Source organism: Suricata suricatta, chromosome 1 (genome assembly GCF_006229205.1).
Source record: "Suricata suricatta isolate VVHF042 chromosome 1, meerkat_22Aug2017_6uvM2_HiC, whole genome shotgun sequence".
Taxonomy (NCBI): Eukaryota; Metazoa; Chordata; class Mammalia; order Carnivora; family Herpestidae; genus Suricata; species Suricata suricatta.
This window is the reverse complement of record NC_043700.1, coordinates 128,959,554-128,986,936: the sequence shown is the minus strand read 5'-3', so window position 1 is coordinate 128,986,936 and position 27,383 is coordinate 128,959,554.

The following is a 27,383-nucleotide window of genomic DNA, read 5'->3' as shown; positions in this document are numbered from 1 at the left end:
AAAAGATGTTGTTATTTACTGCCCAAGGGTACTAGTTTTCTAGGGATGTTGTAACAAAATACTACAAACTGGAGGGCTTAAAGCAACAGAAAATTTATATTTTCTCATAGTTATAGAAGCTACAGATGTGAAAGTAAGGTGTTGGCAGGGCCGATCTCTCTCTGAAGCCTCCAGGGGAACAATCTGTTCCATTCCTTTCTCTTAGCTTCTGGCATGCCAGCACTCCTGGACATTCTTCAGCTTGTAGACATTGCCTTCCAATTCCTTTCTCTGTCTTCACAGAGCATTCTCCCTTGAGTCTCCGTCTTCTTTTATGAAGATACCAGTCATCTTGGATTAAGGGCCTGTCTTCCTCCAGAAGTACATCATTTTAACTTAACTAATTACAACCGAAAAGACCCTGTTTCTGAGGAAAGTCAATTCAGTGATTCTGATTGAGAAAGAGAGAGAAAGTGACACCTTGAAAAAGGAAACCAATTTGACAATAAACTATTAAAAAAAAGAATTCAAAAAAATAAAAAAGAATTTTAAAAAATTTAAAAAAATTAAAAAAAAAAGAAAAATGTGTGTAGTCAAAATAACCCTTAAAAATCCTTTTAGTTGCCCATAAATTACTCTACATTGTCTATTTATACAATCCCATACCAGGGATGTACTTATAAATGCCCAACATTACTTATACAAAATATAAGTTTACACTATTAAAAAAAAGAAAAAGAAAAATAATATTCATTCATGTGGCCAACTGTGAAGGAAAGGTCTTTATTTTAATAAGACAGAATTCATGAGTGGGGAAACAACTCAACAATTGTGACACTTAAAGTATGTTCTGTGTGACTAGAATGGTGGGTTACATTTGGAACCATGAGGGTGTTACTAAATATGGATACACGTTTTAGGCTCACAAAGATTCTATAGGTTCAGCTCTATTGTAAGTGATTTTGAGTGAGATCATAGGTCAACATTATCAATAACTGTAGACTTTAGCATGTGCCTTGAAAAGTCCAGCAGAAAAACAGTTTGACCCTGAGTGTGTGGTCCATGAACAGGAAAATAATTTCTTTTGATGAGGATTAAAATTCCCAACTGTAGTTGGTTGGGCAGAGGCTCAGTATACTTGACAAATCTTTATTTGAGTATTTTTATTTATTTATTTATAAAATTTTAATTCCAGTATAATTAACATGCCTTGTTATATTACTTTCAGATGTGAAATAAAGTGATTCAAAAATTTTATACATTGCTCAGTGCTACTCTTAATAAATATACTCTTAATCCCCTTCACCTGTTTTACCCATCCACCCACCCACCTCCCCTCTGGTATCCACCAGCTTGTTCTTCATATTTAAGAGTCTGATTTTTGGTTTGCCTCTTTTTCCTTTCTTTGTTTTGTTTATTAAATTCTACATATGAGTGAAATCATACAGTATTTGTCTTTCTCTGACTTATTTCACCTAGCATTATACCTCTACATTCATCCATGTTGTTGCAAATGGCAAGATTTCATTCTTTTAAATGATTGAGTGATATTCCATTATACACACACACACACACACACACACACACACACACACACACACACACCCCACATCTTCTTTATCCATTCGTCTATTGATGGACCCTTGGACTGCTTCCATATTTTGCCTATTGTAAAAAAAATGCTGCAATAAGCCTAGGGGTGCCCCTACCTTTTCAAATTAGTATTTTCATATTTTTTGGATAAATACTCAGTAGTGGAATTACTGGATCATATAATAATTCTATTTTTAATCTTTAAAGGAACCCCCATGATGTTTTTCACAATGGCTGCATCAGTTTGCATTCCCACCAACAATGCATGAAGGTTCCTTTTCCTCTACATCACAAACACTTGTTTCTCGTGTTTTAATTTTAGCCATTCTTACAGGTGTAAGGTAATATCTCATTATAGTTTTGATTTGCATTTCCCTAATGATGAATGATGTGGAACATCTTTTCATGTGCCTGTTGGCCATCTATATGTCATATCTGGAGAAATGTCTATTCATGTTTTCTGCCCATTTAAAAATGGGATTATTATTGTTATTGTATTATTATTCATGCATAGCTGTATAAGTTTTTTAAATATATTTTGGATACTAACTCTTTATTTGATATATTATTTGTGAATATCTTCTACCATTCAGTAGGCTGTCTTTTAGTTTTGTTGATTATTGCCTCTGCTGTGTAGAAGCTTTTTATTTTGATATATTCCCAATAGTTTATGTTTGTTTTTGTTTGCCTTGCCTCTGGAAGCATATCTAGAAGAAATGTTGCCATGACCAATGTAAAAGAAATCACTGCTTACACTCTGTTTTTTCCTAGGATTTTTATGGTTTCAGGCCTCACATTTATGTCTTTAATTCATTTTGAATTTATTTTTGCATATGGTGTAAGGAAGTGGTCCAGTTTCATGCTTTTGCATGTACATTTATTTAGTATTGATGATAAAAGGATAATGGCCTCCCAGACTGATGGAAAGAGACAGTGGAAAATGGATAAAAGGCTACAGGCTCATTTAAAAAAATGTTTTATTTATTTTTGAGAGAGAGAGACAGAGAGACAGCATGAGCAGGGGAGGGTCAGAGAGAGAGAGAGAGAAACACACAGAATCTAAAGACAGGCTCCAGGCTCTGAGCTAGCTGTCAGCACAGAGACCAACATGGGGCTCGAACCCACAAACTGTGAGATCATGACTTAAGCTGAAGCCAGACGCTCAACTGACTGAGCCACATAGGCACTCCTGTGGCCTCATTGATAGAACATGTGGAGTGTAGTGAGGGCACAAAGAAGGAGTCAGACACAAACTGGAGTTAGGCTGGACATCCTGGGTTCAAATCTTGGTTCTACCAATTTCTCATTACCAGTTCTTAGGTAGATTATAAATAACAAGTCTCAATCCCCCGATGTGTAAGTCAGATAATAGTATTTATGGTGTTATTTTGGATATTAAGTGAGAAATCATTTGTGAATTAGGACACTTTTGGTCATCAGTGACAAACCCAGTCCAGTTAGTTAAAGCATAAATGGGGATTCATTGTCTTATGTGACGTGGACATCTACAGGTACATTTGGCTTCAGCCACAGAAGCCTCCAGGTACCCAGCGATGCTGCCAAGATACTGTTTTCATCTTTTGGTTCTGACCTCTTCAGTAGATGTCATTCTCAGGCAGATTTTCCCAGCATAGTGGCAAAAGTGCCTACTAGCAGCTCTCGACTTTTACCCTCATGGTGGGAAGTGAATACAGCTCTACCACTAGCTCCTTCAAAGGTCCTGGAGAGGAATCTCATTGACTACGTTGTGATCCTGGACCAGGAATTAAGAAGGGAGGTGGGAGCAATGGCTGAGATTGAGGAGGCAGTGGTTTTTGTTGGGCAAGTGGAAAGCAATTGCTTACCATGTAAACATGGAAAGCATATGATTCTTATGGCCTCTGGGAATGTTATCTATTATCTATTGTCTATTATTATCATCTATTACTCTCTAAAACAAGCCCTATTCACTGTTAATCCTTTGCCTAACTAAAACTGGGCTTCAAAATATGGAGGCAGCTATTAGCAGAATGTGACAAATGACTGAATTTGAAATAATAATAAAAAAAAAGAGTTAAAAAAGCTCAAAGCGTCTCTTTTAAGAAGAGTACAAAGAGGCAAAAATTTCATCCATATCTTAGCTATTTTTCTACCCATAAAATGTAGATAAGAAAAAAGAAATTATTGAATTATATTTCAGCATAATCATGCTTTCTTCTTCTTAAAGAACTTTATTTTTCCATTATAGAAGGAATAATATCTGACAGTTATATAGTATGTATTAAGTGCCAGGCACGCTTCTAACTGGCTTGTTTATATTAATTCATTTAATCCTATTAGATTGGTTCTATTATTATTGCCATTTCACAAAGTGAGACATTTGAGTCACAGAGAAGTAAGAACTCTCCTAAGGTCATGCATCTAGTAAGTGACCGAGCTGGGATTCAAGTCTAGGTAACCTGGCTTGCAAGTGTACTACATATACTCATTTCAGAAAGTGTGAACAATATGTAACAACAAAAAGACATTCCTTATTATCCCACTAATGAAATAAACCTACTAAAAATTTCATATATCTCTTTCTCTTTTCTCTTTTAACTCCTACATTCTGGTTTTTGCATCAGTGCAATTAACTTGATGCTAAATACTTTTGCATTGCCTTTAATTTCCTTTATAGTCTATAAATATTTTCCAATATTATCATAAAATTATTTAAATAGTGTTTCTAATGCCTGTTTAATAATTTAGCATGTAGGTATGCAGGATTTATACATTATTTTTATTGGGTTTCAGATTGTTTCTAGTTTTTTACTCTAGAAATATTCTGTTTGACTTCTTCTTACATATCTTAGTATTAGTTGACTTGCCCTATTTTTACAAGTATTTGTTTCATGAATATGATTAGGATTATAAATATATATTATAAAAACAAAAAATAACTTCGGTAATGATTCCACAGATTTTGATATAAGACAAATGTGGTTTAAATCTGACTCTGGTAACTCAGCCAGATTTATGGCCTTGGTTGGGTTATTTAACCTTTTTAGCCTCAGTACTTTGATCTATGAAATAACAATTAAGATAATATATAACATCCTTAGAACATTGTAAGAGTCAATAAATTATTAACATTCTATTATAGACGTTTTTATTGTTGATTGCATTTAGGTAGCAACATTAAAATTTTTCTGGTTCTAGGAAATTAAGGAAATAAACAAAGAAAATTAACCTCTCCTATAACAGTTAATCAATGGAAACTTTTTCTTGTGTTTCTTCTTGATTTCTATGTATACATGTATGTTTAACATATGTGTAAATATGTTTTTCTATGTAATTATATAGTAAATAGTAATAGAATTAAATGATAAATAGATTTAAATTCCTCCTTCTCTTATTTAACTTTATCATGTATTATATTACCATATTATTTAATATCCTAAAAAGTATGACTTTTTAATGCTCCGTATAGCATTTTTGGAATATATCATGACTAAATTATTCATTTATTGTTAGAATTTTAGTATATTCCCACTATTTTTGCAATAATGCAGTGAAAAATTTCCATTTACAGAAATCAGTTATGTGCAGAGTTCCCTATTTTTTGGTTTTTGAGTTCAAGTTCTACCTTCTCAAAAGGACCTTTCCTTTCCCATCAAAGGGTATTGGGCAGTACTGCTAGGTATATTCTAGGACACCACCTTTTAAAATTTTCTTTGTAGCATTCCTTACCACTTGAAATTGTTTTATTAAATTGTTACTTTTTACTTACTCTTTATTATCTGTGTTTTTTGCCTTTGTGGGAACAGGAACTCAACCTCTATGGTGCTTCTTATATCCAGAACAGTGCCTAGAACAGTGCTGTAGATGGCAGTGATTTTTTCCTTTAATGTTTATTCATTTTTGAGGGAGAGAGAAAACAAGGGGCAGAGAGAGAGGTGGGGACAGAGGATCTGAAGCAGGCTCTGTGCTGACAAGCGGAGAGCTGGATGAGGGCTCGGAACTCATGAACTGTGAGATCATGACCTGGGCCGAAGTTGGATGCTAACGGACTGAGCCACCCAGGCGTCCATAAAGGTCAGTGATTCTATGTACACGTTCTAAACCCAGGATCTGGGTTCAAATTCCAACTCAACAATTTACTTGAATATGTTGCCTCATCGCCCTTAGTCTTCATTTTATTCATCTAACATAAAGGTAATAGTACTACCTACCTCGTATAATAAGTTTGAAAATTAAATGGGGGTGCCTGGGTGGCTCAGTCAGATAAGCGACTGACTTTGGTTCTGGTCATGATCTTGTGGCCCCACATCAGGTTCTGTGCCGATAACTCAGAGTCTGAAGCCTGTTTCAGTTTCTGTGTCTCCCTCTCACTCTGCCCCTCTCCCACTTGTGCTCTGTCTCTCTCTGTCTTAAAAAAATAAACTATAAAAAATTTGAAAATTAAATGAATTAGTACAAGTGAAGCATTTAGAACAGAAGCTAACACTTGATAAAAAAGAAAAACATATATAGTACTTCACAATATGAAAGTGTTCTTGTAGCCACTTTGTGAATATTAACTCATTTAATTATGAATCAGCTACTATCATCGTCCTCATTTTCAGATGTTAAAACTGAGGCATAGAGAGGTAAGTGACTTGCCCAAGATTAAGTCAGTGAGTGGCTAAGTCAGGATTTTAACTCAAGTAGTATGGCTTCAGGGTCCAGGCTCTTAACAGTCCAAACACTTGATAAGTATTGGTTGCTATTATTAGTATAGTAAGCACTCCATTCATGTTAGACACATGCATGAAATAAAATCTCTGGTTCATTTCTCAGGATTTAGTTGTAGAATGGAATTATTAAATACTTGGTTAAAAAGAAACTATTGAGAACATGGTAATATTTTTAAAGCTATTAATAATGTGTATGCAAAGAGATAAGGAGGTCAGAGGACAGTGATGTTCCAATGCTAAGCATACACTGGATGCTCAGTAAATGTTTAGCAAACATATGAATAAACAAGTGATTTCTAAAATGGTTAGATCAGTATGTAACATCACACTAAGTATTAAAGTCCACCTAACAAGGTCCATGAATAAGACTCACACACCTGCCTTATAGTTTTATTGTGCTGAATAAATAAAACAGTACAGCTATAAACATTTTCCAAAAATGCACCAGAGACAGGGAATAGAGCAGGTGGATAAAATTGTGTATATGTGTGACTTGGCAGTGTTGTGGTGCTACAGATACAGCCGCTGGAACCCTCAAGGATGGAGTAGCTGTGGTAAACACCCTGGGCTTTCATTTGAACTCTCAGTGGATACATTTAAGAGTAAAAGCTGTGTAATACAAGTAAGGGCAAACTGAAAATCGATAATGACAGACATCTAATCTTGACTGGAACAAGGTGATCTGACTTTACTCTGTGTATCAAAGGAAGTTAAATCCTTTCTGGTGGTAGATAACATCCTCTGGAGCCTAAAATTGTTCATATTCCATATTCAGCACACAATAAAAAATTACTTGGAATGTCAAGAAACAAGATCAAATAATTGAAAACCAAGAGAAGAAATAAACAATAAAAGCAGACCCATAGATGATCCAGAAATTGAAATTATTAGATACAGGCTTTTAAATAACTATGATTAGTACATTCAAAGACTAGAGGAAGAAATATCATATTTCAACAGAGGACTGAAATCCACAAAAAATGAAGTAACAGAAAAAGTACATTACGGAAAAATTAGGTTAATTCCAAATAAAATCTAGTTTGTAAATAGCAATGTATCAATGACAGTTTCTTAGTTTTGACAAATGACTATGTTGGTGTGAAATGTTAACAATTGGGGAAACTGACTGAGGGATATACAGGAACCTTCCGTACCATCTTTGCAACTTTCCTGTAAATCTAAAATTATTTACTTATTTTCTTTTGTTTTTAAGTTTATTTATTTCTCTTGAGAGAGAAAACATGAATGGGAAAGGAGAAGAGAGAGAGAAGTTGAGAGAGAACACAAACGAGCTCTGTGCTGTCAGTGAAGAGCTTGATGCAGGGCTCAGACTCACAAACTGTGAGATCATGACCTGAGCCAAAATCAACAATCAGACACTTAACCAACTGAACCACTCAGGCACCCCATTTGTATGTTTATTTTAATTAAATTTTTATTATCTTTATTCTACTTGCCTTTGATTTATTCTATTCTTTTTGTAAATTCTTAAGTTTGATGTTTATTTGGATAATTAATTTTACATTTTTCTTTTTTAAGTTGTTCTTAAGCTTTTAAATGACTCTAATTTCTGCATTGTCATAATTTTAATACAGGCTATTTTCAATACTATATGATTATAAGTATTTTCTAATTTTTGTTGGGATTTCCTATTTGACCAGAAGTTATTTAAATTAGGCTTTTTAGAATTTCTAAACATACAAATTTTTTCTACCTAAATTTTTATTATTGATTTCTAACTCTTTTGCAGTATAATAAAAAATATTTGCTTTTGTTAGTATTTGCTTGGTTCATCTTTCTAAAAAGTTTTGCACTCAAGCCATGTGATCTATGTACTTAGGTTTTGGATATATCTCTGTTAAATACCATATAGTTGGATATTTTTCTATAAATCTAGCCCAACAAATTCCATTTTTGCTGCAAGGTTTAATCTATTTATAGATATATTTAGACTCTTTGTTTTATTACCATTTAATTTTGTGTCCTCTATTTGCTCTACTTTTCCTATTTATTAAAATTTGTGTATCTCCTTTCTTAATCCTTTTTTGAATTGATAAAGTTTGTTTTGTTTCTTTGTTCCTTTATTCCCCCTTTTGTTATTTTGGAATTTACACACTCTGTGTCAATGGAACTTTTCTGCCCTGTACACGTGATAATAAATTCCCAACCTGTTGACCCAATCTCCTCTAATATTTTTGTGTATGTTTCTTAAAAACAATGAAATTCTTCCACATAATTATGATGCAGTCATTGAAAATCAGTAATTTAAAATTGATGTGCTACCATCATTTAATCCCCAGACCCCACTTAAGTTTTATCAGATATCCCAAAACGTCCTTTCGATGAAAATGATCCAGTCTAGAGTCATACATTGTGTTCAATTGTCATGTTGTTTTGACTTCTTCAGTTAGGAACAGTTTCTCAGTCATTTTCTTTTCATGACTTGGACATTTTGAAGATTACAGGCTGTCTCAATTTGGATTTTTCTGCTGCTTCCTCATGATTAGATTCAGGTTATGCATTTTTGGCAGGAATACCAAGAAGTGATGCTGTGTTCTTCTCATTGCATCCTATCAGTTGGTGTGATTATTTTGATTTGTCCCATTACTGATGATGATGTTCACTTAACTAAGGTTGTGTCTGCCAGGTCGTGTTTTTACTTCAGTTATTCTTTTCCTTTTGTAATTAATACTAGAGTAGATCTGCTCTCCATTCATTTTGGTCGTAAAGCTATTAGTTGCAGAGGGGTAAAACAGTCATTAAGCCTAGCTGGAGAGAGTTGCCAGGGCCTGTAGAAGGTTATCAGAGTGTAGTCAGGGTAAAAAGGTTGTCCATATACAGCTAATCAACATTTCTACCATCCGCACAAAAGTACAGCTGCTTTAAAATACATGAACTTGATAACTTTCTTTTTTCACTTGTATACTATTTTCCAGGTTTAGTTCCTTATTTCATTTTTATTTCAGCATTAGTTTGGATACTGGTTGTCTGATATATCATTTTCCATCACTTAACTTTTACTTTTCTGTGTGCTTTAGATATGTGTGTTTTGCAAATAGGTCCCTAAGGTTTATTTTTTTCTTTCACTTCTTATACCATTAACCAATATTATTAAATATTAGTTGGAACTTTTGTTGTTTTTTTGATGGTGATTGTTTCAATGATTACTTTTATAAATAGTTTATATTTAATTACCTTTTTAAAAAAATAATACATACTAACTCCTTATCATAATTAGTTATACAGTTAGTACATTTTTACTTATTATACTCTCTTCTCTGTCTCATTCAATAACTAGTTTTGGTCAATTGTACTATTTTAACAACTTTCCTTTTATACTTTTAAACATGATTTTAAATGTGATTACTTTATTTGTCAGCTTTAAATTTTATCATTTGATCCCTGGGCATTGCAAAATAAGTAAATGAGGATACCTGCACTACTTCCCCTTTTCACTCCTCCTTCACTTTCCAGCTTATACTAATTTATATCTTTTCTACATTGTCAAGGTTTAAAATTTTTACATTCTGTTTTTGAATCATAATTCTCATATTTGTTTTATTCTTGATCCTATAGTTAGATGGATTTAATTTTTCCTGGCAGTCTTTTTGCTATTGTTTCTCCATTAATCTTTTGATTGGCTGAAGTTCCTTGTCTAGTAGTTTCTTCAAGAAGGACTCATGGGAACTGTATCCCTTGAGTTCTTGCATGTTAAAAGTGATTACCTAATGCTTTGATTTTTTTTTTAAAAGCTTGTTTATTTATTTTGAGAGAGAGAGAGAAAACACAAGAAGGGGAGGGGCAGATAGAGGAAGAGAGAGAGAGAATCCCACACAGGCTCAGCCCTGTCAGCACGCGGAACCCAATTCGGGGCTCTATCTCGTTGAACCATGAGATAAAGACTTGAGCTGAAATCAAGAGCCAGAAGCTTAACTCACTGAGCCACCCAGCTACTCCTACCTATTGCTTTTTATTTGAACCGTCAGGCTGGGAATAAAATACTTGGGTAGCATAATCTTTTCTCAAGGAATTTAAAGGCATTGCTTTTCCATCTTTTAGCATTTAATGTGGCTGTTGTTAGTGTTGTTTTTGGACAATCTGATATTTCTTTTCTCCTTTAAGGATACTTGATTTGTTTCCTAAATGCTTAAAAGAGACTTTTTAATTTTTATTGAACTTTGACCTGCCGTAATTTTATCGGGATATTTATCATGTTAAACATTGTGGCACATATTGTGGATTGCTTCATCCAAGTCCATTGCAGCTCCCTTTAAGCATCCCATCTACTAAAGAGTGCACATCCTGGAATTCCCTGAAGCTCAACATGTGATTTAGCTACCACTAATCACCCATCTGAGAGTAGGGAGGTAGAAGAAGGATAAAAGCAAGTGTTTTCATTTGTTTGTTTTTTTTAATTACTGCTGCTCTGTTTGCTGGAAAACCCAATAGTGCAGGCATTTGCTCTATTCTGTGGTGGCAGTGTCAGACAGGTCAGTGTTTGGTCTGTATGTTTATAGGTACTAAGAAATTGTGGATAGAATGGCCACTTGGTTGGCTCTTGATAATAGAGCCAACAGTTATGGCAGTATTTTCCTGTTGGATGGAATTCTTTTGTCCCCCCCCCCCCCCAGAGTTCATATGTTGAAATCCTAACCCCTGATGTGATGGTATTGAAAGGTGAGGCTTTGGGGAGGAGATTAGGTTATGAGGCTGGACCCCTAATGAACGGGATTAATGTCTTTATGAACGAGACCTTCAAAAGCTCCTCTGATCTTCCAGTATGTGAGGAAACAGCAAGAAGACCACAGCCTATGAACCAGGAAGCAAACCCCCATCAGACAGGGAACCTGTTGGTACCTTGATCTTGCCCTTCCCAGCCTCCAGAACTGTAAAAATAAATTTAGTTTAAATCACCCACTTTATGATATTTTTTATGGCAACCAAAATTAAATAGGACACTCCCTAATCCCTGGCTCAGGACACAGGTGGTGTGCAGACTAGTGTCTGCACACCAGGCAGCTCCATGAGTTCTCAGTTTCTTTTCTTTTTTAAACAAATAATTTATTGTCAAGGTAGCTAACATACAGTGTAGTCTTGGCTTCAGGAGTAGATTCCCATGATTCATCGCTTACATAAAACACCCAGTGCTCATCCCAGCCAGTGCCCTCCTCAATGCCAATCACCTCTTTTCCCCACCCCAACCCCCCAACCCCATCAAAACTCAGTATTTTCTCTGTATTTAAGAGTCTCTTATGGTTTGCCTCCCTCTCTGTTTGTAACTTATTTTTCCTTACCTTCCTCTATAGTCTTCTGTTAAGTTTCTCAAATTCCACATATGAGTGAAAACATATCTGTCTTTCTCTGGCCAACTTATTTCACTTACCATAATGTCCTCCAGTTTAATCCAAGTTGTTCCAAATGGTAAGATTTTATTTTTTTTCATTGCAGAGTAGTAGGTCATTTTGTATAACACACACACACACACACACACACACACACACACACACATACCTTATCTTTATTCATTCATTTGTCAGTTGATGAACATTTGGGCTCTTTCCAGAATTTGGCTATTGTTGGTAGCTGCTATAAATGCTGGATACATGTGCCCCTACAAATCAACATTCCTGTATCCTTTGGATAAATTCCTAGTAGTGCTATTCCTGGGTCACAGGATAATTCTATTTTTAATTTTTTGAGGAACCTCAAAACACTGTTTTCCAGGATGATTGCACCAGTTTGTATTCCACCAACAGTGCAAGGGGTTCCTCTTTCTCCACATTTTCACCAACATCTACTGTTTCCTGAGTTGCTAATTTTAGCCATTCTGGCTGGTGTGAGGTGACATTTAAGTATGGTTTTTATTTGTATTTCCCTGATGATGAGCGATGTTGAGCATCTTTTCATGTGTCTGTTAGCCATCTGAATGTCTTCCTTGAAAAGTGTCTATTCATGTCTTCTGCCGTTTCTTCACTGGATTGTTTATTTTTTTGGGTGTTGAATTTGGTAAATTCTTTTTTTTTAATTTTTTAATGTTTTAATTTATTTTTGAGAAAGAGAGACAGCATGAATAGGGGAGAGTCAGAGAGAGAAGGAGTCACAGGATCTGAAGACAGGATCCAGGCTCTGAGCTAGCAGTTAGCACAGCGCCCGACGCAGGGCTCAAACCCACGAACCATGAGATCATGACCTGAGCTGAAGTCGAATACTTGACTGACTGAGCCACCTAGGTGCCCTGAATTTGGTAAATTCTTTATAGATTTTTGATACTAACCCTTAGTATCTAATATGCCATTTGCAAATATTTTCTCCCATTCCATCGATTGCCTTTTAATTTTGTTGATTATTTCCTTTGCTGTGCAGAAGTTTTTTATCTTGATGAGGTCACAATAGTTTAATGTTTTGCTTTTATTTTCCTTGCCTTTGGAGACATGTCAAGTAAGAAGTTGTTGTGGCTGAGATCAAAGAGGTTGTTGCCTGTTTTCTCCTCTAGAATTTTGATGGTCTCCGGTCTCACATTTAGGTCTTTCATCCATTTTGAGTTTATTTTTGTGTATGGTGTAAGAACGTGGTCTAGTTTCATTCTTCTGCATGTTGTTGTCCAGTTCTCCCAGCACCATTTCCTGAAGAGACTTTCTTCTACTGGATACTCTTTCCTGATTTGTTGAAGATTAGTTGGCTATACATTTGTGGGTCCATTTCTGTGTTCTCTATCCTATTCCATTGGTCTCTGTGTCTGTTTTTGTCCCAACACCATACTGTCTTGATGATTACAGCTTTGTAGTACAGGCTAAAGTCCAGGATTGTGATAAAGAAATAAAAAAACATTGCATGCTCATGGATTGGAAGAACAAATATTGTTAAAATGTCTATGCTACCCAAAGGAATCTACACATTCAATGCAATCCCAATCAAAATAGCACTACCATTCTTCACAGAGCTAGAACAAACAATCCTAAAATTTGTATGGTACCACAAAAGACCTGAATAGCCAAAGTAATATTGATTTATCAATTTCCTGATCATGATAGAAGTTGTAGCCTCCCTGATGAACCAATTTTATGGTGGCATTCTGAAAGTTATTTCTGAAAGGTCAGTTTAGAGCCTACTTCTATTTAGCCCTTTATACTTTTGTGTAAGCATGTTATCCTTGAATTAAAATTTTCTTAAAAGAGTTAGAGTGGTCTCTGTAATAGAACCTGTTTGATATAATTACTCTGTGTCATATTTTCCTGGGGCTTGATATGCTCATTCTGTCTGTAGATTTAAGACTTATTTATGGGAAGTTTTCTTTAGTTAATTTGATATTTATTATTTCTGTACTTTTTTCTTTTTTGAAGGATTCAGTTCTTCAGAGACACTAATTATCAAAATATTAGATCATATATGTCCTTGTTAAGTGTTAACTTTTTCTTTCTAATATATTTTAACAATTCTTCCTTTTTAATTTCATTTTGTATATTTTTATCAATCCTGTCCTCCATGTCCATTTATCTTTTAAGTTGTTTTTATTATTCTTGGTCCTACGTCCAATATGGTTCTGCCATTTTGTGATTTTTTTCCCTTTTACTTTTATTTAAGATTTGCCGACTCATGTTTATGTTCTTTTTTTATTCCCATATCTTACTTGAACTATTATATTTGTCTTTTGAGCTCTTGTTTCTATGCAGGTAAATGTGTTATTAAACTTTGAAACCTAGGGCAATATATTTGGTTATAGTTTTCATGGGATCTAAGACCACAATTTTCTAGTGTTTGTCATTATTTTCAATTCTTTTTTACCTTTTCTTGTGCTATTTTACATACATCCCGTGCTGATTACTTTTTTATATTCTCTATTCTTAAAAGTGTTGAATTGTTCTTGCAAATGCTATTTGCAGGGGTTCGAGTGGAAGACAGGTTAGGACAGTGTTATTGATTCACCGAGTAGAGTTGTGTATGTGATTTCCTCCGAACTTCATTGCTCTACATCTAGTACAGACAGCAAGTCAGATTTATAGTCATAGACATTTTTTCTCATACTTATTCAGCACCCTTAACTGAATTTTCTTGCTTTTAGCAGCCATCCTTGCATATTGTTCATGGTCATAGATTTCTCTTGGATTTGTAGAAAGTGTTTTTTTTTGAATTTCTGGTACTTTTCCAGTGGTTTTTGGAACTTTAAAAAATTGTATTTAAGAGCCTCGGGGCGCCTGGATGGCTCAGTTGGTTGAGTGTCCTACTCTTGATTTTCACTCAGGTTCATGATCCCAGGGTTGTGGGATGGAACCCGGTGTAGGACTCCACATTGAGTGTGGAGCCTGCTTAAGAGTCTCTCTCCCTTTCCCTCTCTCTCTCTGCCTGTCTCCTCCAGTTATACACTCTCTTTCTCTAAAATAATAATTTTAAAAAGCCATAACGCTCTCTGTATTATGCTAAGAGTGATGTAGTATATAAAGTATGATCAGGAGGACTGGGAAAAAAATTAGCTTCAAAGCACATGTATTAAAATCTGTCTTATTGTATATAAAAATTATTTGTCTTGTAATATATCATGATTTGGGGAATGGTGAGACATTTTGCATTCTCTTCTTTTTCTCCTCTTTTCTTTAGAACTTTAAGTACCCAAAATTGAGTTGATAACACTCATTTTTGTTGCAAATTGTGGCCATCTGTCCAACCAAGCTTCTCTTTAATTTTATTTGATAATTTTCTTTCTGATCTGTTATCCTCTCTTCAATTCCTTTTCCGTATATAGTTACATATTTAAAAATATAGTGTTATTGTGTGGGTATTAATTTATTAATTTACTTTAATGCTAATGAGCTACATATCTCATTTTACTTCTTATGCTTTTACCAAAATTTATTTTTCAGGTCTACTCATCTTGCTCTGTGTTATCTAACTTCTGACTGTTGCCATTATTCATTGCATGCATTTACTTCATTATACCTATATATTCTCTTAGTGATAGATGCTTAGACAGCCTTTAACCCTTTGCTGCTGCAAAAACAATCTGAGCATGTCTGTAGTTGCCTTTTTTTGTAACTAGAATATAGTATATTCAAGATGGCAAAATCATTTAGATTAGCTATTGCATAAAATTAAGGATAAGGATAATATGTACATCATGAGAACAGAGCAGACATTTGATAAACAGTAGTGCTTTTTACTGCTTTAAAATTATCTGTAAAATGAGGAACTTAACTTTAACTCTAAGTAACAATTTTGTGCTATGAGTCCGTAGCATGAAACATGTTAACTGCAGTTACATCAGCATAAGTATTTTGTACATACACACGCACACACATGTGCACACACACACACACACACACACATTTATCTTCAGGCAGGATCATTTCCATATCAGGAGAAAATCTGATGCTCTTGTAAGGAGAGGTTGTTGGATTGTTTTTTCCCAAGAAAATAGTTCTTCATGAATTTAATTTACAGTTGGCATTCAGTTCAAATTAAAACAGTAGCATATAATGGTAATACTTAAAAAACTTTCTAAGTCCCTGTTTTATTTAGGAAATAAAATAGTACAGTAATGCTTCAATTCCATTATAAAAATAATATCATTTTTCATTTTTAGAAAATGTACATTATTCAGAATTCATACATTAAAAACATATTGCACATAGCCACATGGACTCTATAGTAGAGCGAATGGGCAAGAGTGGTTTTTATTTTATTTTTTTTTAAAGCAAAGGGCATTTATTATTACGGCTTAGGCTCGCCGGGCTTAAGTTCGGTCTCACAGACTTCACCAACGCAGTGGATCCGTGCTGAGAGCCAAGAGTGGTTTTTAATTAGTTAGAATCTTGCTCTAGCAGCTGATGTTGTAGGCGACGCCACTTTCTGATGGGTCTTGGACATTTCTTTTCTTTTTTAAAAAAATTTTAAAAAATCTTTATTTTTGAGAGAGAAAGACAGTGCAAGCTGGAGGGGAACAGGAAGAGAGGGAGACACAGAATTTGAAGCAGGCTCCAGGATCTAAGGTGTCAGCACACAGCCTGACACGGGGCTCTAACTCACGACCCATCAGATGATAACCTGAGCCGAAGTCAGATGCTTAGCTGACTGAGCCACCTAGGCGCCCCTTGAGCATTTGTTTTCTTCAGGTCTTGACTGAGCTGATATATTGGAGTCAGAAAACCAAGATTTAAATCCTGACATTTCTACTAAATAGCTGTAATAGGATGAGTCCCTTAAATTATTAGAGGTTCAGTTTTCTCAACTATGAAATAGGACTGATTCTTGATAATCTCAAGGGCAATGGGGCTCAAGCATATCATCTGAGTCTTTGGACTGTGCTTTCATTTTCTTTGCAATTCGAAAAATCTTGGATTAATCTCTCAAAGTCTCATTTTAATGAAAGAATTTTAGGACTCAATCTGTGAGAAGATATTAATGTGAAAATGATTGCAAAACTGAAAAATGCCTCACAAAAGGAATGTAGTAAACATTAAGGTCCTCAAGGCCTGGTTAATTCCCTTTGACTTTTGTTGTATAATTTATACAACTATAGCACATAGCACAAACCAAGTAAATACCAAATAAACAGCTTACAGTGGCATAAGTCCTGATGATGACTTGGGGAAAAGTTTTTATTCACTTCTTAATCATTTTGTGTCATTCACATTTTCGTTCCTTAACTGATACTGTCATGAATCTTCTCTGAGCTTCCTTTTTCTGGTTTCTATCTTGTAAGCCAGAATAAAAGATAATTGTAGCATTCAACAAGTATCTATAAGTTGAACTGGTTTAAATTTTTTTCTCTGATTAGAATTTAAGGTAGTCCCACATGGAGATAGATCGGGCTCAAAGTTTCCATTCTGTTTGCAGCTTGTCATCATCAAATATTAAGCATCATTTATCCATTCATTAATTTAATGTTGACTGAGTACCTATCATGCATAGGCACTTTGCTGGTTTCCATGTGTTCAGTGATAATAAGAAAATGTCTTTATTCCCTAAGCTTATGGGCTAGTGGGGAGACCCACGTACATTCACAATATAGTGTACTAAGTGTTACAATACACTTAATTACAAAATAGTGAAGGCATCTGATTGAGGAATAGTAATAGTCTGACAAAGCCAGAATAGGCTTCTCAGTAGAGGTGAAGTCTATTTGTGCTCTGAGTATCAAATTGTAGTATAGCCAACAGAATGGTAGGGGAAGGACAATTTGATTAGAACCTTGAATGTCCCTTTGGAAGTGCATGAACAAAACCATAGAGTAGATAAGAAACTTAGCAGGTACAAGGCAGAGCTAGGGATTTATTTTGGCTGTAACAGGGTACATGTGACACAGTATTCACAGTTCAGAGAGAATGGATTCAAAGGTCAATGGCTGGGTTTGATGTCAAACTCTGCCACTTATTACATGCATAATTCTGGGAAGTTTGTCTTTAGTCAAAAATGATAAAATTAATTGTTTGTACTTTATAGGTATAGAGTGAGTTTACATGAGATCATCTAAGCTCTTTACAAAGAGCTTAGAATAGTGCCTTACATGTAATAAGTGATCAAGGTGTTAGATAATATTATGAAAGAATAATGAGAAATGAAGTTGGAAAGTCTGTGAGGGGCTATAGATGTGAGGAGTTTGGATTTTATTTTACAGGTAATGGTGAACCTTTAAAGGAATTTAAGCAAGGAAAAGATATGGTCAGATTTGTTGTTTAGAAAAGACTTCAGATGCTGTGCATAGCATGGACTAGAGGTAATGAGAGTGTGGTTTAGCCCAGTTTGTTTATTCACTCACTTATCCATTCAATAATGAGCTGACCTTCAACTCTGTATCAGGCACTGGGACTGCATGGTCCTTTGGGTGGGAGGTGATAGGGTCCTAAATGACACAGAAAGATATGAGGGATAGAAAGGAGCAGTGGTATTGGAGGACATTTACAAGAAGGTATGCCAAAACTTGACGCCTGAATGCTTGTATAGAAGAGAATGTTTAGATTGATCCCTGTTTATTTCTCGAGCTTTTGAATAGAAGAAATAGCTGGAGTAGGAACCAGTCTCTTGAGAGAAGAAACTCACTTCATCCTTGGACAAAACTGAATATGGAGAGAATTAAGCCATGGGAGACAATGAGATAGCCCAGTGGGTAGGCTGTGGTGGCATGCCCCAAGGACCACAGCTATTTAAGCTGATGTGGAGAAAGGGAGGTCAGGAAAGGGAACTGAGGAAAAAGTATCCTAGAGGATGATTAAGGAGAGAGTGAGGGTTAAGAAGAGAGTGTGGTCTATAAGGCCAAATTATATAAAGTCAATAAAGATGAGAACAAAGTAGAGACTTTAGAAATGATTAGGACCTTGGCTATCACAAGAGATCTAGGAACTACAATTTCATTGAAGAAGCGGAGTGGAATCATGTTTGCAGTGAAGTATAAGGACTGAGTAGGAAGTGAGAGAGGATAGTGTGGAAGGAGACTCGAGTTTCAGGCAGCAGCACTTTCATGGGCATGATTATGGTCCCCAGGGAAGTTACTGGTCCTGCAAGAAGTGGTGTTTCCCACCCTGCCCTCCACCTCAGTCCCATGGACTGCCCTGCCATAAAGTCCATCACCATTTCTAGTCTGACAGGAGGAGGATCACACACTGATAGCCTCATTTCTCTCAGGATGTGGGACAAGGTCATCAGAGTGAGGGAGAAGGAGGGGAATGGGGGAGGGGTTCATAAGAGCCCTGGAGTAGAATGTGAGCGGGAGCTGACTCAGGACAGTTTGAGAAATGGTGCTGAGAATTCAGCTGAGATCAGAAAACATAAATCTGCAGTAGCACCAATCTGTGGGGTTGCATGCTTCTCTCCAGCTGTGCCTGGCAGTCTCGGTGTAGGCATAGAGAAGATGGATTACTGGAGGAATCTGGAGTTGGAGGTTGGCAGGGGGTATGTGGCAGAAAGCAAAGGGTCGAGGAAATTGAAGGTGCTGACAAGACAGAGGTTGAAATGATGCACCATGGGGTCCTGGCTCAGGAGGGAAGGAAACAAAGCCAGGGGGAGCTGATAGACTATTAGAAAATGGGGGATCAGGGAACAGAGGTCTCATTGAGGTCAAAATGCTGGTAAAAAATTGGAATAGGGTGCAAGAGAACTGGCCTCTGGCTCTTCATCCCAGTGTCTGCATGACTATAATTAGTGCCGCTGCCATGGCTCTCCCCAGTGTGCATTTTAATGACTGAAAACATTATTATAAATGGTTACTAAAAGTGCCATTAAAATAGTTCTGTTCTACACTCGAGTATGCTCAACAAAACGTACCAGACTCAACTGGCTATTGGAATGAGAAAGAAAGGAGAACTATAAGGAGCTAGCCAAAAAAAACCCGAAGTCACTTTTTGTAAATTACTTAAAACCATTAAATAAATTAAGCTGCCGTGAGGGAGAAGCATGCATTTCATGGAGTTCCAATTTAGCAATTACTGTTCCTTCAGCAAAATCAATAAAATATGCATCCATAGTCATAGAGAAAAAAACATGTCCAAGGAACCTCAAAATTGGATCTTAATTCAGAAATACTCATAGATAAGGTCAACTAATAAAAATGTATCAGGTTCAACATTAGCTTGTGGTTGGTGAAAACTTTCTCTTTTTTTCTTTGATATTTCTTTTAATCAAATGTTATACATGGTTCAAAAATCAAGATGATGTAAAAGGTATACCTTGAATGTCTCAATCCCACTTTATCTCCATCTATCCTGTTCTTCTTGATCCTGTTTTTATTTCCCATGTTTCTTTATATCTGTCCTAGCAGATACAAATGTGTACATGTTTATTCTTGGTCTCTTTGGTGCAGAGGATTGCACACCATAAACAATTGATTTTGTTTCACATTTAACAATATATCCAAAGATATCTCCCTACCAGTTTATAGAAACCACATTTTTAAACAGCTGTATATTATATCATGGAATATACTGTAATTGGACCAATCTCGTCTGAGTAGTTGCCAATCTTTTCCTAATATTTCATAAAATAGATCACTTTGTGTGAGTCCAAGTGTCTGTAAGGAAAGTCTCAGGTGGACGATTGCTGATTCAAAGGATAAACCGTTGTATCTGGGGCAACTGTTGCCAGATTCCCCCCCAAAAGGATTTGTCCTTCCCTGAGTCCTCACGAGTGTGAAAGGAATTGTTGGGAAAAATAATTTAATGTTTAGTTTAGTTTGCTAACAACACGCTTTGAGGTCAAAGGCAGGTGATCTTTAAAGGTTGCAGGATGTTGTGAAAATAATGAACACCATGCATAAGGCTAGAGCAGGGGTTTGAACCACGCCTATGAGATTTTATCTGATGAGTGATGTGGGTGGGCACAGGCTGTGACAGTGCCGCTTCGCTGTAGCATTTGTACTCACAAAATTCTTCAGCATCATCTATTTAACACAATTGATTACGCACTGACTTGCCAGATGAGGGATCCGGCAAAGTATTGTTTTTTTAAAGAAAAGTATTGTTTCTTTCTTTCTTTTACAGATAAAAGGGTCTTCTAAATTTGCTCACATATCCCTATTAAAATAATTTTGGGGAAAAACTAATTTTGGAAAATTTTATATCAAATTTTATATCCTCTTATAGATTTTTATAGCAGCTCTTACACATTTTAAGTATAAACAGAATACTTGAAAAGATATACTTCAATTATAATGATTTGCCTTTTAATATATGTATATATTAAATACATATAATTTACTTTTAGAGAGAGAGGGTGAGACATCTCGTGCATACTCAAGAGCAAGGGAGGGAGGGGGAGAGAGAGAGAGAGAGAGAGAGGCTTTTAAGCAGGCTCCATGCCCAGCATGAAGCCCAATTCAAAGCTCAATCTCAAGACCATGACACCATGACCTGACCTGAAATCAAGAGTCAGATGCTTGGGGCGCCTGGGTGGCTCAGTCGGTTAAGCCTCCAACTTCAGCTCAGGTCAGATCTCACGTTCGTGGGTTCGAGCCTCGCGTGGGCTCTGTGCTGACAGCTAGCTCAGAGCCTGGAACCTGCTTCCGGTTCTGTGTCTCCTCTCTCTACCCCTCCCCCTCTCATGCTCTGTCTCTCTCTGTATCAAAAATAAATAAAACATTTAAAAAAATTAAAAAAAAAGAGTCAGATGCTTAACCACGGCACCCCAAATTATTGGCCTTTTAAATAAAACATTCTAAATACTGACCTTTTAAATAAAATTGTTCTATCACCCGTTAAAATACATTCAGTGGGATCTAAGAATTAATTTGAAATCCACCACCACATAGTTAAAAATATACAAATAAACTCTCCTTTAACAGGCTGAATGTTTACACAGTTTATTTTTCTTTTGAACTTATATATCCATTCTGCTTTCCGCAGACAATTTTATCTTTATATAATATATTCTATTCTTAAAACTCTTATAGACCACTATGTTGTAATTCTCTGCTACAGAATATATAAATACATTGCTACTTTAATTAATTGTTTTCCTCTAGCCATCAAGTAAATGTTAGAATATTATTGACTGAGTTATTATGATTATTGATAGTATACAATTGGTTAAAAAACACAAGTATATTACACATTTTGAAAAAGAAAATTTAAAATAAATTTTTAATGAAAATGTATTTCATATAAGATGGCTAAGCCTACACTTTTAAATTTAGTTCGATAAAGTTTTAGTGTAATAAAATTGTGAATGTCTTGGCATTGCTAGAATGGGAAAGTGTTCAGTATAATATATTTTATTTTTTATTTCTTATTTTTAATTTTTAGAGAGAGAGAGAGCTTGAGTGGAGGAGAGGGGCAGAGGGAGGAAGAGAGAGAGAGAGAGAGACAGAGAGAGAGAGAATCTCTGTCAGGCTCCACAATCAGCACGGAGCCTGACACAGGGCTCGATCCCATGACCCTGGGATCATGGCCTGAGCTGAAATCAAGAGTCAGATACTCAACTGACTGAGCCAGCCAGGTGCCCCTCAACATAATTTTTGATTTAACTTTCATTTTTATAAATTAAAAAAGTTCAATTTTTATAAATGAAAATACTGAAATCCTTGTTTAGTAAATGAGAAGATGGGACAGGAGGAAGTTTGTTATAGTAACATTTCTAAAGTGTCTGAAATTTTGATATACACCCAAGTCAGTAGTCAAAAAATATTTTTAATTGACTGAAAATTAGGTCCTCCTTCACTGTGGCTAGAAGAAAAGAATTGGAAATAATAACAAACAACTATTTCCCAATTGTCTGTTTGGCACTCTCGAGATCTTTATGCTCTGGGGTCACCCACCTTTGGTAAGAATGGAAGGAAGAGAAGAGCTTATCTTTTTGGTAAATCAGGTGAAATAAAAGAAGTGAGAAACACAAGCTTGTTCTTTTTCAATAAGCTTTCCCACAGGTAAAATTAGTTTTAGAAAAGAGGATATATATAAGTTGAGGATCTGGAAACTGATTCCTTTTAAACCTCCCCTGACCACAAACATTCCTTGGAAAGTTCTCTTAGATTTCTGGAGGTGCACACAGTCTGGTTTAAAGACCCCTGGTGTATCTGACCTTCTGCAGAACAAGTTCAAAACTGGGTCACTGGGAAGGTAAAAGGCCAGAGTCAAGGAACAGCTTCAAACAAGAGCTGATAAGAAACCAGAGACTAAAGAGGCAGACATAAGGCTGCCTGGGAGAAAGACGTGAAGGAATTTCACTATGACAATGTTGTAGACTTTTTATGTGGTTTAGTATGGGCATCCCAAGGTGAGCCAAGTTTATTTAAAATGACTAGAACAAAACAAAAATCACCAGAAAATGCATTTCATCAAGTCTCCTTAAGTACATTACATTTCAATCCTTTTTACATGCCTGCTGTTTATGTTAAGATTTGAGATAGCCAAGAACAAGAAATGACAGCTAGTTAAAATCACAAGCTACAGAGACAGAGTGCTTTGCCTTGAACCCTGATTCCAACTAGTTTATGAATTCAGGCAAGTTACTTAACTGTTTCAAGTATCAATTTTCTGTGTCTGCTAATAATTATATATTGCTCACATGTTTTTGTGAGAATTAAATAAAATAATCTAAGTAAAGCTATGAGCATAGTGTCAGACCATTCAATATTTATTCAATCAAGAATGCTAATTCAGAAAAAAAAGAATGCTAATTCAGCTGTATATGAACTAATAGGAGGAGACAGATATGCAAACATACCAGGACAATAGTGTTGTTATACAACAGATGTGTGAAGTAGGTATTATTAATCCCACTTTACAGATGCAGAAAAGGAGGCTACAGGAATTTAAGCAGTATGTTTAAGATTGCCAACCAGGAAATAGTGAGCACAAACTCAAACATTGGACCCCTTGTAGCCTCTTCAAGTACACAGTGGCACACGCTGCTGGGTCTTATAGACTGAAATATTTTTCTGTCATGCCATCTGAGAGTTCAGTTCTGGATGCTCATTTGGCACCAGCTGCATGCAGCCAAGCCTTTTAGTTTTTGGCCTGTGAATGTCTCACCATCTCTGTAGGCTAGAGAGAGCATCCTCCTATGCATGAAGGGCATTCCAAGGTCAACAAAGTGCTTCAAGCTCCATAAAGAAAGCAGCTATATAAATGGGTGTTCTTGTTAAGATAATAAAGCTCAAAAGGCCACTTTTAACAAGGGAGGTCACCTGGAGGGTTACCAGGAGAAGCCAGATGCCCCAGATGTGCTATTTAACCTCCAGTTTTCATAAAATATACACATACTGTAGGAATATATCTTTAATTATTTTACTTTTTAGAAAATGATGACTCTAACATTGTTTAAATAAATTAAGTCAATTCCTATTATTAGAAGCAAAGTGTCTTGCATTTTACAGGTGCTGAGGCTGGGAGGAATGGATTAACCAGAAGCCTCATTAAATGTATCATTACTGTTGGCCAAACCGTGTAAACTCTTTGGAGTATGATACGGTTCCAACCGTCTACTGTGTGCATTCATGGTGAAGAGTGCCTCAGTGTATTTCCTTGTTTTGAATAAATTGTGGTATTAAATTCACAGCCTTCCTTCATCAGAAAGGGAAAATGATTTGACCCTCACATTCCTCAGAGCTGAACTCAAACTTTGGAGACACACTTCAAAGCTCTGTAAATAATATGAGTAACACTTTGGACCCTTCTGAGGTGGGAGGGAAATTCCCTTTCTGAAGAACACCCAAGTCTTTAAAAAGAAATGGTCAGGTTTAAATATCTCACTGTTTTTCTTGTTTGAGGCTCCATGCTGAGGATTTTATTTTCCTTTGCAAAGCTTATGCTGCCCGAGCCCTTTCCTCAGAGGTCGGCTGGCGTTGGTGCACAGGGCTAGGGCTGCTAGCAGGTTCGCCAGAGCAAGTTTATTTGTAGTGTGGCTGGGGGCGGGTTGAAGATTCCATTATGATGCGGGAGGCTCCCCAAGTTTGGAATATCAATGGCACTTCAAAGCGCTGGAGCTGCGAATTAGCAGTCTGGCTTCTTCTCAGGCCCCAGAATAGAGTAAAATAACCCACCAAGAGATGTGTTTCAATATAAGAAACAGGGAGAATTCTCTTCAAGGGCCCTGCTGGTACAGTGGGCACCCTCAGTCTTCCTAGATTTCCTGGCCTTTCTCTGGGTGCAAGACATTGTCATAGATTTTGCAGAAGCTCCTCAGGGATCCCAGTCAGAAAACTTAAACAGTACTAGACGCTTTCCTAAGCTGCCAAATCTCCTCAAATCTATTAACATGAGCCACTACGAAAAAAGTAACCTTATAAAAAGGGTAATCAAAACTGTTTAGCCTAATTTGTATTTATTTCCAAAAGGCCAAACACTATATTAATCTCAAGATTCTCTAAAGTATTTTTTTCTAAAATCCCATTCTCTTGTCTTTCTCTCCCTCAGTCTGTCTTACTGCAAAAATAGGGGAGAAGAAAAGTTAGGGCTTTTGTTCAGTCTCCTATAAGTCAGCATCAAATCTGGCTATAGTCAGGCAAGGAAAACAAAACAAAACCAAACCAAACCGAACTGAGCCCTCTCATCATCTTGCTACATGATTCTGTTTAAGAAGCCATAGAATGGCGATCCATTCAACTCAGAACACTAAGACTTCCCAGCTGTGGGACTGACTGCCACCTTATGCCTGGGCTTTGCTCTCTAATTGTACTTAAAATTAAAAGGAAACTACATACACTGGGGAGATCCTAGATTGCATGAGTACATTATTGATCGGTTCCTGGCTCATGGTCATGGTCATGGTCATGGTCATGGTCATGGTCATTTCTCCAGCCCTGGGGTTTTTCTCATGCCTTTCACATCATTTTGGCTGCCACAACCTCCCATTTAGCTTCAATCTCTTCAAAGTCAATACAGAAGAGTGAAGGCTGCTTGGGCTGGGACTTATCTACGACTAGGGTGATCATCTGACCTCCATGATTTTCTGGTTTTTCCCCCTCCCACGTGATTTCTGCTGGCTGGAATTGAGTGGCAGTGCCATTACACTGGATAGCTCCCTTTCAGTGGGGCTGCTTCCCGTTTTCATTAATTTATGCTATTTTTCTGACTCCTGTAGGCATTTTGATTTGTAGTCTCTAGCCCAGAATCTCATCTCAAGACCTTAATGGGGTTTTTACCTGTTAATGCTTGCTCTCTCTACTTAACTGACTGTGAATAAGTTCCCTCAGGGCCCAGTCTTTGTCTTTTATCCTTTGGGGAGTTTTCCTGACTCTTCCAGCCCATTCTGTTCATTCTCTGGGCTTCCCTTAACTGTGTATCATAGCTTGTAGAGTGTTGCCTAATTATTTATGGGGTTCCTCACTGGGCTGGAAGCTTCATGTGGGCAGAGATCCCATCTGTTTTGTTCATTATTGTATCCTGAGTACCTAACACAGCACCTGAAATCAAGTAGATGCCCCAAAATTTCTTTTGTATTATTTAATTAACTAATCAGTGTATTGATTAATTTTAGGAAAATATTAAAAAAATTCTCCCTATAGTTTTGAAATCTCAAATATATTGAAATGTTGAAAGAATGTCTAAGTGGACAGCCCTATAGTCTTTACTTAGATTCAACAATATAAAATATCTTTCTTTGATCTCTCTAGATACAGAAATGTATGATTCCTGCTGAACTATTAGAAAATAAATTGCAGACATCATGATTTTTTACCCCTAAAAACTTTTGCATATATCTTTTTTTTAAAATTAAGAGCTGCATTGAGGTATAATTGATAAATAAAAAACTGCACATATTTAATGTATATAATTTAATATGTGAACACACCTGTGAAACCACCATCCAAATCAAGGTAATAAACGTACCCATCACCTCCAAAAAAGTTGTGTCTCCTTTCTCTGAGTGTGTGTGTGTGTGTGTGTGTGTGTGTGTGTGTGTGATAGGAACACTTTATGTAAGAACCACTCTTTAAATTTGTTTATGTGCACAATACAGTACTGTTAACTTAAGGCACGATTTTTACAGCAGATCTCTGAAACTTTCTCATCTTGTGCAACTGGAACGTTATCATTGTTGAACAATTCCTCATGTCCCCTCCAGCCTCTGACAACCGGCATTCTTTCTGTTTCTATGAGTTCGACTGCTGTTCGATTCCTCCTCATACAAGAGGAATCATGCACTATTTCTGCTTTTGTGACTGGCTTATCTCACTTAGCCTAACATTCTCTGATGACCTAGAAACACTGTTGTCACATTTGGCAGGTTTCTTTTTTTAAGGCTGAACAATATTGCATTGAATCTGCATACTTTTTCCTTTTTTGTTTATTTATTTTGAGAGAGAGAGAAAGAGAAAGAGCTTGTGTCTGAGAGTGAGGGAGGGGCAGAGAGACAGGCAGAAAGAGGGGGAGAGAGAGAATCCCAAGCAGTCTCTGCACACTGTTAGCCCAGAGCCCGATGTGGGATTGATCCCACGAGCCATGAGATCATGACCTGAATTGAAGACAAGAGCCCGATGCTTAACCAACTGAACCACCCAGGCACACCACATTTTCTTTATTTATCTGTCTGTGGACATTTGGGTTGTTTCCATATATTGGCTATTGTAAGTGACTGCAATGAACATGGAAATGCAGATACTATTCCAAGATCTTGATCTTGTATGTTCTTTTGTATATATATCTAGAGATGAGGATTGCTGGATCATAAGGTAGTTCTATTTTCAAATTTTGAGGA